Here is a 14,247-nt window from a genome sequence, read left to right on the forward strand (position 1 = left end):
TTCCCATCCATAAGTCATTTTTGCACATGCGATGGATTTCCCACAGGTGTGGTACTGCAGGTGCGGTTGAAGGCTCGCAGAAACGAGTTTACTGGGCAGAAAATAGGATTTCGAGGGTTGATTTCCTATTTCGATTTTGGGAGTTGGAGAGCTCGGTGTGAGGCGATGTTTTGAGATTTCTTCAAGGAGATTGTTGGGATAAGTGGTTCTAACTCGGATTGGACTATATTTCATGAATCTATTGCTATTTTCATCTTATAATTAGGGATTTGAGTTGGAAAATTGAGGGGAAATGGTAGAAACTTCATAGGCTATAATTTTGAATTTTGGAAGGTCATTTGAGGTCGGATTCGAGTAATTCTTGTATAGTTAGAATCATGAGTGAATGGGTGTTTGTATTTTGTGACTTTTGTTGGATTTCGAGGCGTGGGCCTAGGGGGCGGGTTGAGCCTATTTCGGATTTTGGCTTATAATTTCGAATTTTTCTTGCGGAATTAATTCCTTTAGCCTATATTAATTGTATTGTACTGCTTATGGATAGATTCGGGGCATTTGGAGACTGATTCGAGGGGCAAAGGCATTTCGTAGTAGGATTTTGCACGGTTTGAGGTAAGTAACAATTTTAAATATGGTCCTAAGGGTATGAAACCCTAGATTTTGGTATGATGCGATTATTTTGGAGGTGACGCACATGCTAGGTAACGGGCGTGTGGGCGTGTGCCATGGGGGATTGTGACTTGGTCCATCCCGTGAGACTGTAAAGTCGGATAGCTTATTGTTAATACATGTTTTCTCTGTGTTCTAGAAATTTTACTGTCATTCATGTTAGAAACCATGCTTAGGCCATATGATATCACTGTAGGGATCCTCAGCGGTCAGGTTTTTGTTGAATTAGCTGCTATTTGCTGCCTTGTACTCAGTCATAGTTTGACTGGCGTGTCATATCTCTGTTTCTTCTTGTTTTCTTATTGATACTTGTTATTATCTCTTTTGGCTAATTTGTATGATTTCTGAAAGTCCAAGAAGGCTGGAGAAGTTAGTGACTGAGATAGGGCCTGAGTGCCGAGCTGTGAGCTATATGAGGGTATATGGATCGGGTTGCATGTCGCAACGAGCCTTATGGCTATTTATGGACTGTGGATCAGGCTGCATGCCGCAACGAGCCTTATGGCTACTTATATGATTGGGTCAGGCTGTACGCCGCAACGATATAGCGCTTGGGCTGAAAGGAGCCCCTACGGAGTCTGTACACCCCCAGTGAGTGCATGTACCTATTGAGTGTGAGTACTGAGGGCTGAGAGTCGAGTGATTGAGTTGTTGTGATAAGTTGAGTGACTGTTGCCCTGAGAGGCTGCACTTTCTTTTCATTTGTTGATGTACTTAGTTTCTATCTGTCATTGTTGTGAAATTTCTGAAAGATTTTATATCCGGATTACTTGAACTTGAACTGTATAAAACTGAGTTGACTTAAACTTTCGGATTTGAAAGCATGTCTATTCTTTGCTGGAGTTATTGAAAATGAACTGTATTTGTATAGTTCGTCACTACCTTCTCAGTTCCTTATTTATTTTTGTTACTTACTGAGTTGGTTGTACTCACGCTACACCCTACACTTCGTGTGCAGATCCAGGTATTCCCGGTCATAGCAGAAGTTGATATTTGAGCAGCTGATTCCGGAGACTATCGTGGTAGGTGCATGGCGTTCGCAGGCTTTGACTCTCCTTCATTATCTTTATCGCATTTCAGTTCTTATTCCTTAGATGTTGTATTAGACTGCTCTTAGTATAGATGCTCATGTATTCAGTGACACCCCGATGTCGGGCTATTTTTCCGCACTTATGCTATTGGGTTTTACCCCATTTTTATGAAAAAGTCTTGTCATTTTAAATGTCTTAATTTATTTCTATTAATTTTTGAAAGTGTTTTGGAAATGTTGGCTTGCCTAGTATCGCGAAAGGCACCATCACGACGGGTTAGGTTTCGGGTCGTGACAAGTTGGTCGGGTCGTGACAAGTTGGTATGAGAGCCTAGGTTACATAGCTCTCATGAGTCATGAATAGGTTTAGTAGAGTCTTGTGGATCGGTACGGAGATGTCTGTAGTTATCTTCGAGAGGCTGTCGAACCCTTAGGAAACTTCAAACTCTTGAATTCCTTTCGTGCGAATCTTTTGATTCTGGTAACTAAATTTTTGTTGTTCTAATTCTCTCACAGATGGTGAGGATGCGTACTACGGGGCAGGATGGACAACCACCAGTTAGGGCCGTGAGAGGCCGAGGTCGCGGTAGAGGCCAGGGTAGGGGCAGAGGTGCAGCTCGCACCGCAGCTAGGGCAGCACCTGCAGATCCACCAGTTGCCCCAGTTCAGGATCAGGCTCCAGCTGTGGATGAGCCTGTGGGACCAGCTCAGGCACCACCTGTGCCTATATTAATTCCAGGCCTTCAAGAGGCCTTAGCTCTGATCCTGACCGCATGTACCAGTCTATCTCAGGCGGTTTCTGTTCCGGCTGCAGTAGCCACTTCTCAGGCTGAGGGAGGTGCTCAGACTCCCACCGCCCGCACACCAGAACAGGTGGTACAGGGATTCCAAACACCGGGGGCACCATCAGCCCAACTGGTTGCAGCTGGTCAGGACTATGTGGTTCCTGTCATGCCTGATGATGAGCAGTGTCGATTGGAGAGGTTTGGGAGACTCTAGCCTCCATCTTTCAGTGGTGCCGAGGGAGAGGATGCACAGGACTTCTTGGATATGTGCCAGAGGATACTCCTTAACGCAGGTATTCTAGAGGCCAGTGGGGTCTCGTTCACTACTTTTCCATTCACTGGGGCTGCCTTCAGTTGGTGGGAGGCTTACAAGAGGCGTAGGCCTGTCGGCGCAGCACCCCTTACATGGCAGCAGTTCTCCGGTCTATTCCTGGAGAAGTTCGTGCCACAGTCTCACAGAGAGGAGCTGCACAAGCCATTCAAGTAGCTTCGTGAGGGTGATATGTCCGTGATGCAGTATGAGATGAGATTTTCAGAGTTGGCCCGTCATGCTATTTGGTTGGTTCCCACAGAGAGGGAGAGGATCAGGAGGTTCATAGATGGCCTCACTTTTCAGCTGCGGTTGCTTATGACTAGAGAGAGTTTCTGGTTCTAGTTTTGATGAGGTTGTCGACATTGCTTGTCAGATTGAGATGATTAGAAGCCAAAAGCGGGTCGAGAGGGAGGCGAAGATGTCACGACCCAAGCCGATGGGCCGCGATGGGCACCCGATGCCTTACTCAACCGAGTGCCAACGTAATGTATCTTTCTTATTACATCATCATATACACGTGACATACGGGTCTAATAGGCCAACATGATCATTAATAAACTCAAAACATAGGCCGACAAGGCCATACAATCTTTCATATATCTACAAGCCTCTAAGAATATATAACTGTCATAAAGGTCGGGACAGAGGCCCGCCATACCAAACCATACACATCTAAATCATACTGACCAAACAATAAACTCCGGAGCAAATGGAGTGCACCAATATCTTCTGCTGAGCTGATCGCCTACTTGGAGGACTCTCGACCTGTCTATCGAGACCTGCGGGCATGAAACGCAGCGTCCGCAGGCAAAAGAGACGTTAGTACAAATAATGTACCGAGTATGTAAGGAATGAAAACCAGTAAATAATAGACATGAGAGAAACATGGAGTAAAAGACTCGACATGTACGTCTGTATAGCTCTGTGAATCATTTCATTTTTATAATGTCATGCATATGCATATAAATGTCATACCATGTATGGGTATATGCGTTCATAACATTATCAAGCCTCTGAGGACATTCCATCATATCATTTCAGCCACTGTGGGCAACATCATCAACGTATACCAGCTGATAAGGTGGTGGTGCGTATATAATGCCTTATCCTTTTTCCATATCCCATATACATATAATATATGCATATATAACGCTTTCTGGTCATTGGTCAATGTACATGTATAAATACATGAAATGCATAAGAAATACGTTAATAAGATTTCTCGAAATGTCATAAAAATAATATGCCTGTCGGATAAACTTTATCAAATACATATTTTTCTGAGACCCATGAACAGAAGATATAATAATAATTCACATAGGGAATCAAGAATATAGACACCCCTAGTATTTCTATGAATGGAGTCATTTATGGAAGTTGCGTATTTTGCTCGTTTCATTTGTATTATTTGGATCATGCCAAAAAGAAAAAAGGGATAGCCTTAACATACCTAAGTTGATTCTCTTGAGAAAGATCACAACGTATTTCCTTAATATTGCAAAAGCTCACGTTAATTAAGGTGCTCTGAAATCTCGGGGTTTTGAAGTGTTGAAGATGCTATGGAATATCATACTTTGAATTCCTGAAGAGCCTTGAAATCTCACGTTTTGAAGAAAATATTGAAGCAACCCACGTTGCTAAGATGATAAGGAATTATTTTGGTTGAATTCTTGGAGTCTCATCCGTAAGCTTTAGCATCCAAAAATGAAGCTTAGTACTTTAAAATGAATTCTTCAAAAACGTTAGTTGGTAGACCCCACTAATTTTGATGACTTAGCCCCCTTAGTCTTCCAAATGTGCCTTCTTATTTAAAAAGGAGTTCTTCTAATATTATATTTGTAGCAGTTGCAGAGAAAAGGAAATAGTCTTGCCTTCTTTTCCAAAAGTGTCAAGAAACATGGGATTTGTAACTCTTTCTTGAAAGTGGATGTGTGAGTCATGTTTTAGACTTTGCCACATAATAGTATGACTTTAAGAGTCATCTAAATATTAAGGGAGGGGCTGCCACGTTTTGCCCTCTTAAAGTTATCCAAATTATTGATAATTTATTAATATCCCACTAACCAATAATTATTCAATTATTCACATAATTCCTTAATTAATTAGGTAATATCCCATTGCTCAATAATTAAGAATTATCTCAACTTACTTAAAATACTACTCATTTTTAACATACCTTGTACACCTTACTATCATGGTCATGTGGTACCTTGTATAGTACTAGTCCAAAAATATCGGGTATTTTAGCTCGGGTCATATTTTATCCCAAAATGACAAACTTCGACGAAACTCATTTTATTTGATCTGCTTATCCTTTCTCTTTCACGAATTTACTCATCACGTGTTTGAAATAGCATAATGCTTATAATTTCAAAATAACCTCATTCCCTAATTCACGTCGATTAACTTACGACGAAATTTTTTTTTGAACGTACAAAAATGTGGGATTTAATATCTCATTTTCTAGCTTTCATCAATTTATTTATGGCGGACTTTCACGTACGAAAATATGGGGTGTAACATCATTCCCCTCTTTGGAACATTCGTCCTCAAATGTTGACTGATGCACTTATCATTTTCATAACTTATGTCTTCCGAATACTTTAATATTCTCCTTGTCATTTAGGCAACTGTTTTTTGAATAAATCTAAAGGCCAGGGCATTCCCTCCTTTAGGCCTCTTGCTCACACCACGACTTGTGGTCGAAATTATTCCAATCTCGTAACTGTTGCTACCTTCTGTCATGCAGCCTGTACGACTTTGCCCTAGTATGTGCACCTATACGACTCTTCTCTCCTTTTTGCTTTTATCCAATCTCTGGGCCTCACTTTGTAAGAATATACAGAGCTTGATAAGATGTCTCTTTAGCATCTATAGGTATACTGAAGTTCTTTGCTCGATACTTTGTTGAACTTACAAATATTGCTATATCGTATTTCATAGATCCGGTTATCCATTCGTATGACTTTACTGCATTTAGGTAGGTCATACTATATCATAACTCTTACTTCGATTTATCGTTACTAAGGTCTGCTACCGAACTCCAGGTTACTTTCATTGCTTCTTATCATAGATGTATAAATCCATGTCCTTCATTGCTTCCTTATTATTGTTCATCTAAAGGATGGAATCCTTATCTCCTCTCATACATTGGAACTTTATCCATCTATTATCGATTCACCTTAACGTTGATCCATAATCTACCACTGATAACTTGACCTCTTATGTAACCCTACTGTTAGGGCTCACGTCTCATCGGGGACATATTTGAAGTGATTTTCCCGATCCACTTAGCGACGATACTATACTTCAATAACTGTACTTTATAGCATCCCAATGTGACTCACTTACGTGGGTATGTTAATACTGTACAATTCATGAAATCCTTTCAAATCATCACTTAATCAAAGGTCCAAACGTCTTCCTTCATTTATCACAAGTATACCCCTATTTTACTGAGAGAAACCATTATCTCTCTTGTTTTCATGGTCTTAATCCTTAGGACTTATACATTTCTAGTCACCTCTTCACTCGCCCTTTCTTATCCTTACACCTGTCATTAGACCTTGTCGCTTTACTATACTTTAGCTTGCGACCTATACATATCTATTTATACTACTCGCAACCTTCCTTCAGCTTGCTTGCACCATAGATTTCCTTATGTTATTCTAGAATATCAAGCGAGACATCACATCATCTCTAACTCTTCTTTACTCTCTTAACCAGAATTCTCAATACCTAGAAACCATAGGCTGGAAGACATGCCACTGACGACATTGTTATCATTCCTGGATATTGAATCCCCGTGCTTCTAGCCTTCTATCCAAAGTATGGACTATTCACAACCCTCTATATTTGAGTATCTTGTAAGTTGTTCACCTTTTCCTTACTTGCCTTAAAATATTGCATCACGTATTCTATCTCTTTCATAACTTCCCTTCTGCATAGGTATGATTCACATCCACAACTTGAAGCTCTATTGTAATACTTGCACCTCTGGTGCATACACAATTCTGTGGGAGCTTCATACTGATCCGGTTATAGAATATGGTTATTGTACTATCTCTCTTATACCTCTGATATTAAGGGTGATCCTGCAACGTTTTCAATCATGATTTCTATAATTTTCTGGATCTAATAACCAGACTCCTGATTTACTTGGTTGATGTAACTATTTAGTTTCTTCTTCCTTCTGATCAGCCTTTATGTAGGGTTAAGCTATCTTCTGATCTGTGGCTCACCGTATTAGTTATTACTTTAGCCTTTCATGGGAACTATGGAATATCCATGATACAATCTTCTACAGCTATATGAACGTCAACATATATGGCGCATGGATATCACTCTGAGTTCTTAAGTGCATAATCCCTTTTGTTCCCTCTAAGCTTCCTTTAAACGTAAGCTATTACTTTTCCTGGTCGTTCTGCCACTTGTTGCATGTATACTTGGCTTATCTTAGTTCCCACGCATGCTGAAATTTTCGTGCAACTCATATGATCTCGAATATTACTTCTGACTTTACTTCCCGTTCATTAGCCACAATAGGTGTCATTTTCTTATGGAGTGCATACAATGTTATAGTGAGACTGTTTTTACATGACCATTTCTTCTTTAGGTCACTCAGCTTAGGTTAAAGCTTCCTTCCTTACTTTCTCAGCTAGTCTTTCATTGTAGTATTTAGGGAGGATTCTCTGACTCTTGTAAAGCTGTGAGCTTATTACATTGTATACCCGACGGTCCTTTTGATGTCCTTCCTTGCCTATAATTATCTGTAGTTACTTACTTCCACACCCTTGTGCTTGTAGGGTTGTTACGAACTGATATTTTGACTGTCTTCCTAGTGAGACTCTCTTTTATTTTCGTAACACTCATATGGTACCTTTACTACCCCGACTCCTATCTGAATATTTCTCAAGTATCACAATGTCAGACTGCGAGACTGAAGTCCCCATGTTAGGGTTCACTATGTTCATCTTGCACAATCTGTTGATTTGTCTGTATCCTCTTGTCTAGCCATAACTAGGCTCTTCCTAAATCAATTACTGACTACTCGTTGGCCCATTCTCACATTAATATTACGTGTAATCTTTCTTGGGTTATTTCCTTTGTCTTAACTTACCTCTCGCAATGGCTCCTTCTTAATTACTAACATCTCGGGCAGGAACCCTTACTTCCCCTCCTTGACGTCGTGTTTGCATAATGTTCTGGAATCGTAGCCTATCTGTAGGCTTTGAATAAGTGCAATCTCATCCCTTTCTTATTTTATCGCGTTCTTCCTCTACCATTCCATAATTATTAGAACCACTTAATTCTGACTTAATGCTACATCACTCCATATTCCCTCTTTTAGGGGAGTACCAATATTTAGCGCTACGACGCTCTACCTATAGATGTTTTACCTCTTCATCTTTGGCGTCTTTTCACATCATCAATGACCCTTACTTGCCTTGCGGTAATCCTTCTGTACCAAGGATAACAAAATTCCTTACGCATGAGGGTGACACTTAGTATAACTGGTACATATAGTCCTTTAAGCTTAACTTTGCTCACATTGCTTGTTTTAGGGAAGCGTATTCCTGAATGACCATTCTCTGAATCTCTCATGAATATTCTTCTGTTGTCCATTCTATTATTGCCGGAACGCAATCTGAAGTTCTCATGATGCCGACTATTATCAAATTACTCAGTCCCTAATTCAAGTTTAGTTTATCTTGGTCACTAGCCCATATTGATTTCTATTACTCTGGGGTCTAAATTTTCCTTTTGGTAATCACATTAGAGTCGGGAACTTATTTCTCGAAATGAGGATGTGACTGTATGGCCTATACTCTTTAGTTGTCTTAAGGCCCATCACCTCTCGTCTCTTCCTTCACTTGACTATAGATTCTGTAATACTATCATCTTTTTGACCTACCGTTGTCATCCATGTATCACATCTTACTCTTATTGCTTCATTAGCTCTCTTCTTATTTCCTGCTAGTATTTCTGTCTATCACTTTATTCTAAAAACTTCAACAAGATATTTTTTTGCTTTTAGCTCCCCTTTTCTCTATCCACTGGCTCTTCGGGTTGCCTAGCATTATCTCTCTACTAGGGATGGGAGCCATACTAAAATAATATTTATCCTTTCCAGGCTTCCAGTGCCTATCTTTGTAGTACTCGTATCTAGCTGTACTATTTTAGGGTGCACCATCGAGGTGACTCACAAGGAGATCCATTACCACGTTTGCTCTATCCTTCGGAAACGTCAATTAACTCTACCAATTCATCCACCATTTTGGGTTACTCTATCCCCAGCCGGATCCTGATAACTCGTCCTTCTCTTAAACTATGTCTGTTAGCTCCCATAGGGCATAACTGAGATCGATGTGGCTGATTGTACATATATCTGTCACTGTTGAAGGTAACTCAAAATGCTTATATCTCCCTTCCTGAATAATGATAATCTTTATTAACTGAGTACCTCTTACCCTTCTTCATCTTGCTTCTTTTACTCCTTGAAACTTGTAATTATCTTCTGAATCTCTCATTGTCTTTCACCATAAAGGTGGATAAATATTCCTGCCTTAAGGTTCCTTATCAAGAGGCTTACACGTCTTAGTGTACACATGATCTGCTGAATACCTCATATTTATCCATTATAAGCATGATGCAAAAATTGTTCCTCTGACTCAACTCTTCTACAGCTATATCTCTTACCAACCATCTTTCTGGACGTAGGCATCGTTGTATTGCGAATAAAATAGAGTTTAGAAAATTGAGTTCTTACAACTGAGCTCTACCACATGATCTAGAGTAAGAAGAAAGAATGACAGTCCTAAATGCCATGTAGCCTCATGCTTATAAGTGTGGTGCACAACCCACCCATAAACAAGACTATACTAGACACGACTTGTAGACTTCCTAGGATAGAACTGCTTTGATACCACTTTTATCACGACCCAACCCGATGAGCCGCGACGGGCACCCGGTGCCTTACTCAACCGAGTACCAACGTAACGTATCTTTCTTATTACATCATCATATACACGTGACATACAGGCCTAATAGGCCAACATGATCATTAATAAATTCAAAACATAGGCCAACAAGGTCGTACAATCTTTCATATATATGACATATGTCTACAAGCCTCTAAGAATATATAACTGTCATAAAGGTCGAAATAGAGGCTCGCCATACCAAACCATACACATCTAAATCATACTGACCAAACAAGCAACTTCGGAGAAATGGAGTGCACCAATATCTTCTGCTGAGCTGATCACCTACTTGGAGGACTCTCGACCTGCCTATCGAGACCTGCGAGCATGAAATACAGCGTCCCCAGGCAAAAGAGACGTCAGTACAAATAATGTACCGAGTATGTAAGAAATGAAAACCAGTAAATAATAGACATGAGAGAAACATGGAGTAAAAGACTCGACATGTACGTCTGCATAGCTCTGTGAATCATTTAATTTTTATAATGTCATGCATATGCATAAAAATGTCATACCATGTATGGGTATATGCGTTCATAAATCATCAAGCCTCTGAGGACATCCCATCATATCATTTCAGCCACTGTGGGCAACATCATCAACGTATACCAGCTGATCAGGTGGTGGTGTGTATATAACGCCTTAACCTTTTCCCATATCCCATATACATATAATATACGCGTATATAACGCCTTTTGGTCATTGGTCAATGTTCATGTATAAATACATATAATGCATAAGAAATACGTTAATAAGATTTCTCGAAATGTCATAAAAATAATATGCCTGTCGGATAAACTTTATCAAATATATATTTTTCTGAGACCCATGAACAGAAGATAAAATAATAATTCACATAGGGAATCAAGAATATAGACACCCCTAGTATTTCTATGAATGGAGTCATTTATGGAAGTTGCGTATTTTGCTCGTTTCATTTGTATTATTTGGATCATGCCAAAAAGAAAGAAGGGATAACCTTAATATACCTGAGTCGATTCTCTTGAGAAAGATTACACCGTATTCCCTTAATATTGCAAAAGCTCACGTTAATTAAGGTGCTCTGAAATCTCGGGTTTTTGAAGTGTTGAAGACGCTATGGAATATCATACTTTGAATTCCTGAAGAGCCTTGAAATCTCACGTTTTGAAGGAAATATTGAAGCAACCCACGTTGCTAAGATGATAGGGAATTATTTTGGTTGAATTCTTGGAGTCTCATCCGTAAGCTTTAGCATCCAAAAATAAAGTTTAGCACTTTAAAATGAATTCATCAAAAAAGTTAGTTGGTAGTCCCCATTAATTTTGATAACTTAGCCCCCTTAGTCTTCCAAATGTGCCTTCTTAATTAAAAAGGAGTTCTTCTAATATTATATTTGTAGCAGTTGCAGAGAAAAGGAAATAGTCTTGCCTTCTTTTCCAAAAGTGTCAAGAAACGTGAGATTTGTAACTCTTTCTTGAAAGTGGATATGTGACTCACGTTTTAGACTTTGCCACATAATATTATGACTTTAAGAGTCATCTAAATATTAAGGGAGGGGCTGCCACGTTTTTCCCTCTTAAAGTTATCCAAATTATTGATAATTTATTAATATCCCACTAACCAATAATTACCCAATTATTCACATTATTCCTTAATTAATTAGGTAATATCCCATAACCCAATAATTAAGAATTATCTAAACTTACTTAAAATACTACTCATTTTTAACATACCTTGTACATCTTACTATCATGGTCATGTGGTACCTTGTATGGTACTAGTCCAAAAATACCGGATATTTTAGCTTGGGTCATATTTTATCCCAAAATGTCAAACTTCGACGAAACTCATTTTCTTCAATCTGTTTATCCTTTCTCTTTTACGAATTTACTCATCACGTGTTTGAAATAGCAAAATGCTTATAATTTCAAAATAACCTCATTCCCGAATTCACGTCGATTAACTTACGACGAAATTTTTTTTTTTAACGTACAAAAATGTGGGATGTAACATCTCATTTCCGAGCTTTCATCAATTTATTTATGGCGGACTTTCACGTATGAAAATATGTGGTGTAACAGAAGAGGCCTCGTGGTCAGGGTGGATTTAGCGATATTCCTTCTGGGGATCAGTTCCACCACGGTAGAGGTCGTCCTTTCAGACATGCTCAGACGGCTCGCCCAGTTCTCCGTGGTGCATCAACTGGCCATGGTTCACATAGTTATCAGCAGGGCCATTCATCTCTCAGTGCTCTCCCGGCTCAGAGTTAGTCCAGTTCTCCATTGGGTCATGGCTCATCTATGCCAGGTCCTTCTACTAGTTATCCCTGTGCCCGGGGCTCCCTTCATTCCCCAGCACCAGCACCGGGGAGTTGCTATGAGTGTGGAGAGTTTGGTCACATGAGGATGCAGTGTCCCCGCCTAGTGGGAGGTCCAGCTCAGCAGAGGAGTCAGTCTATGACATCAGCACCAGTTTCTTCACCACCCGCTCAGCCAGCTCGGGGTGGAGCCCCGCTAGCTAGGGGCCACCTGAGAGGGGGAGGCCGATCAGGGGGAGGACAAGCCTGTTTCTATGCTCTTCCTTCCATACCAGATGCCATTGCTTTGGATGTTGTGATTACAGGTATTTTCTTAGTTTTCCATAGAGATGCCTCTGTATTATTTGACCCTGGTTCCACTTATTCATATGTGTCCTCGTATTTCGTTCATTATCTGGATATACCCCGTGAGTCTCTAGTTTCACATGTTCACGTGTCTACGCCGGTGGGTGATACTGTCATTTTGAACCGTATATATCGATCATGTGTGGTGCCTATTAGGAGTCTGGAGACCAGAGTAGATCTCTTGTTGCTTAGTATGCTCGATTTTGACATGATTTTGGGTATGGATTGGCTGTCTCTATGTCATGTTGTTCTAGATTGTCACGCTAAGACCGTGACGTTGACGATGCTAGGGTTGCCGAGGGTTGAGTGGAGCGGCTCTATAAACTATGTTCCCAGTAGGGGATTTCATACTTGAAGGCTCAACGGATGGTTGAGAAGGGTTGTCTATCTTATCTGGCCTTTGTGAGGGATGTTAGTGCAGAGACCCCTGCTATTGATTCTGTTCCGGTGGTGCAAGATTTCCCGGATATGTTTCCTGCAGACCTGCCGGGCATGCCGCCCGACAGGGATATTGATTTCAGTATTGATTTGGTGTCGGGCACTCAGCCCATTTCTATTCCACCGTATCATATGGCACCGGAGGAGTTGAAGGAATTGAAGGAGCAACTTCAGGAACTCCTTGATAAGGGGTTTATTCAGCCTAGCGTGTCACCTTGGGGTGCACCAGTTCTATTTGTAAAGAAGAAGGATGGTACTATGAGAATGTGCATTGATTACCTGCAGTTGAACAAGGTCACAATCAAGAATAAGTATCCTTTGTCGCATATTGATGATCTGTTTGACCAGCTTCAAGGAGCGATGGTGTTCTCCAATATTTATTTGAGGTCAGGGTATCACCAGCTGAAGATTCGAAACTCAGATATTCTTAAGACAGCTTTCAGGACTCGATATAGCCATTATGAGTTCCTTGTGATGTCTTTTGGGCTGACAACGCCCCAGCAACGTTCATGCATCTAATGAACAGTGTGTTTTATCCTTATCTTGACTCATTCGTTATTGTATTCATTGATGACATCCTGGTGTACTCTCGTACCCAAGAGGAGCATGCCCAGCATCTGAGGATTGTGTTACAGCGATTGAGGGAGGAGAAACTATATGCAAAGTTCTCCAAGTGTGAGTTTTGGCTCAGTTCAGTGGCGTTCTTGGGGCACGTGGTGTCCAATGAGTGTATTCAGGTAGACCCAAAGAAGATAGAGGCCGTTCAAAGTTGGCCCAGACCGTCCTCAGCCACGAAGATTCGGAGTTTTCTCGTTTTGGCTGGTTATTACTGCTATTTTGTGAAGGGCTTCTTATCTATTACATTGCCCTTGACTAAATTGACCCAAAAGGGTGCTCTTTTTGGGTGGTTGGAGGAGTGCGAGGAGAGCTTTTAGAAACTCAAGACTGCTTTGACCACGGCTCCAGTTCTAGTTCTACCATCAGCTTTCAGGTTCTTACACAGTGTATTGTGATGCCTCGCAGATCCGTATTGGGTGTGTTCCGATGCAGGAGGGGAGAGTGATTGCTTATGTTTTGATCCAGTTGAAGCCCCATGAGAAGAACTATCCTATCCACGACCTTGCGTTAGCAGCTATTGTTCACGCCTTGAAGATTTGGTGGCACTATTTGTATGGGGTCCATTGTGAGATTTACACTGATCATCGGAGTTTACAGCATCTGTTCAAATAGAAGGATCTTAACTTGCGTCAGCGGAAGTGGTTGGAGCTTCTTAAGGACTATGATATCACAATTTTGTACCATCCCGGGAAGGCCAATGTGGTGGCCGATGCATTGAGATGCCGGGCAGAGAGTTTTGGGGAGCTTAGCATATCTTCCAGCGACAAAGA

This window comes from Nicotiana tomentosiformis, chromosome 10 (assembly GCF_000390325.3).
Source record: "Nicotiana tomentosiformis chromosome 10, ASM39032v3, whole genome shotgun sequence".
Classification (NCBI taxonomy): Eukaryota; Viridiplantae; Streptophyta; class Magnoliopsida; order Solanales; family Solanaceae; genus Nicotiana; species Nicotiana tomentosiformis.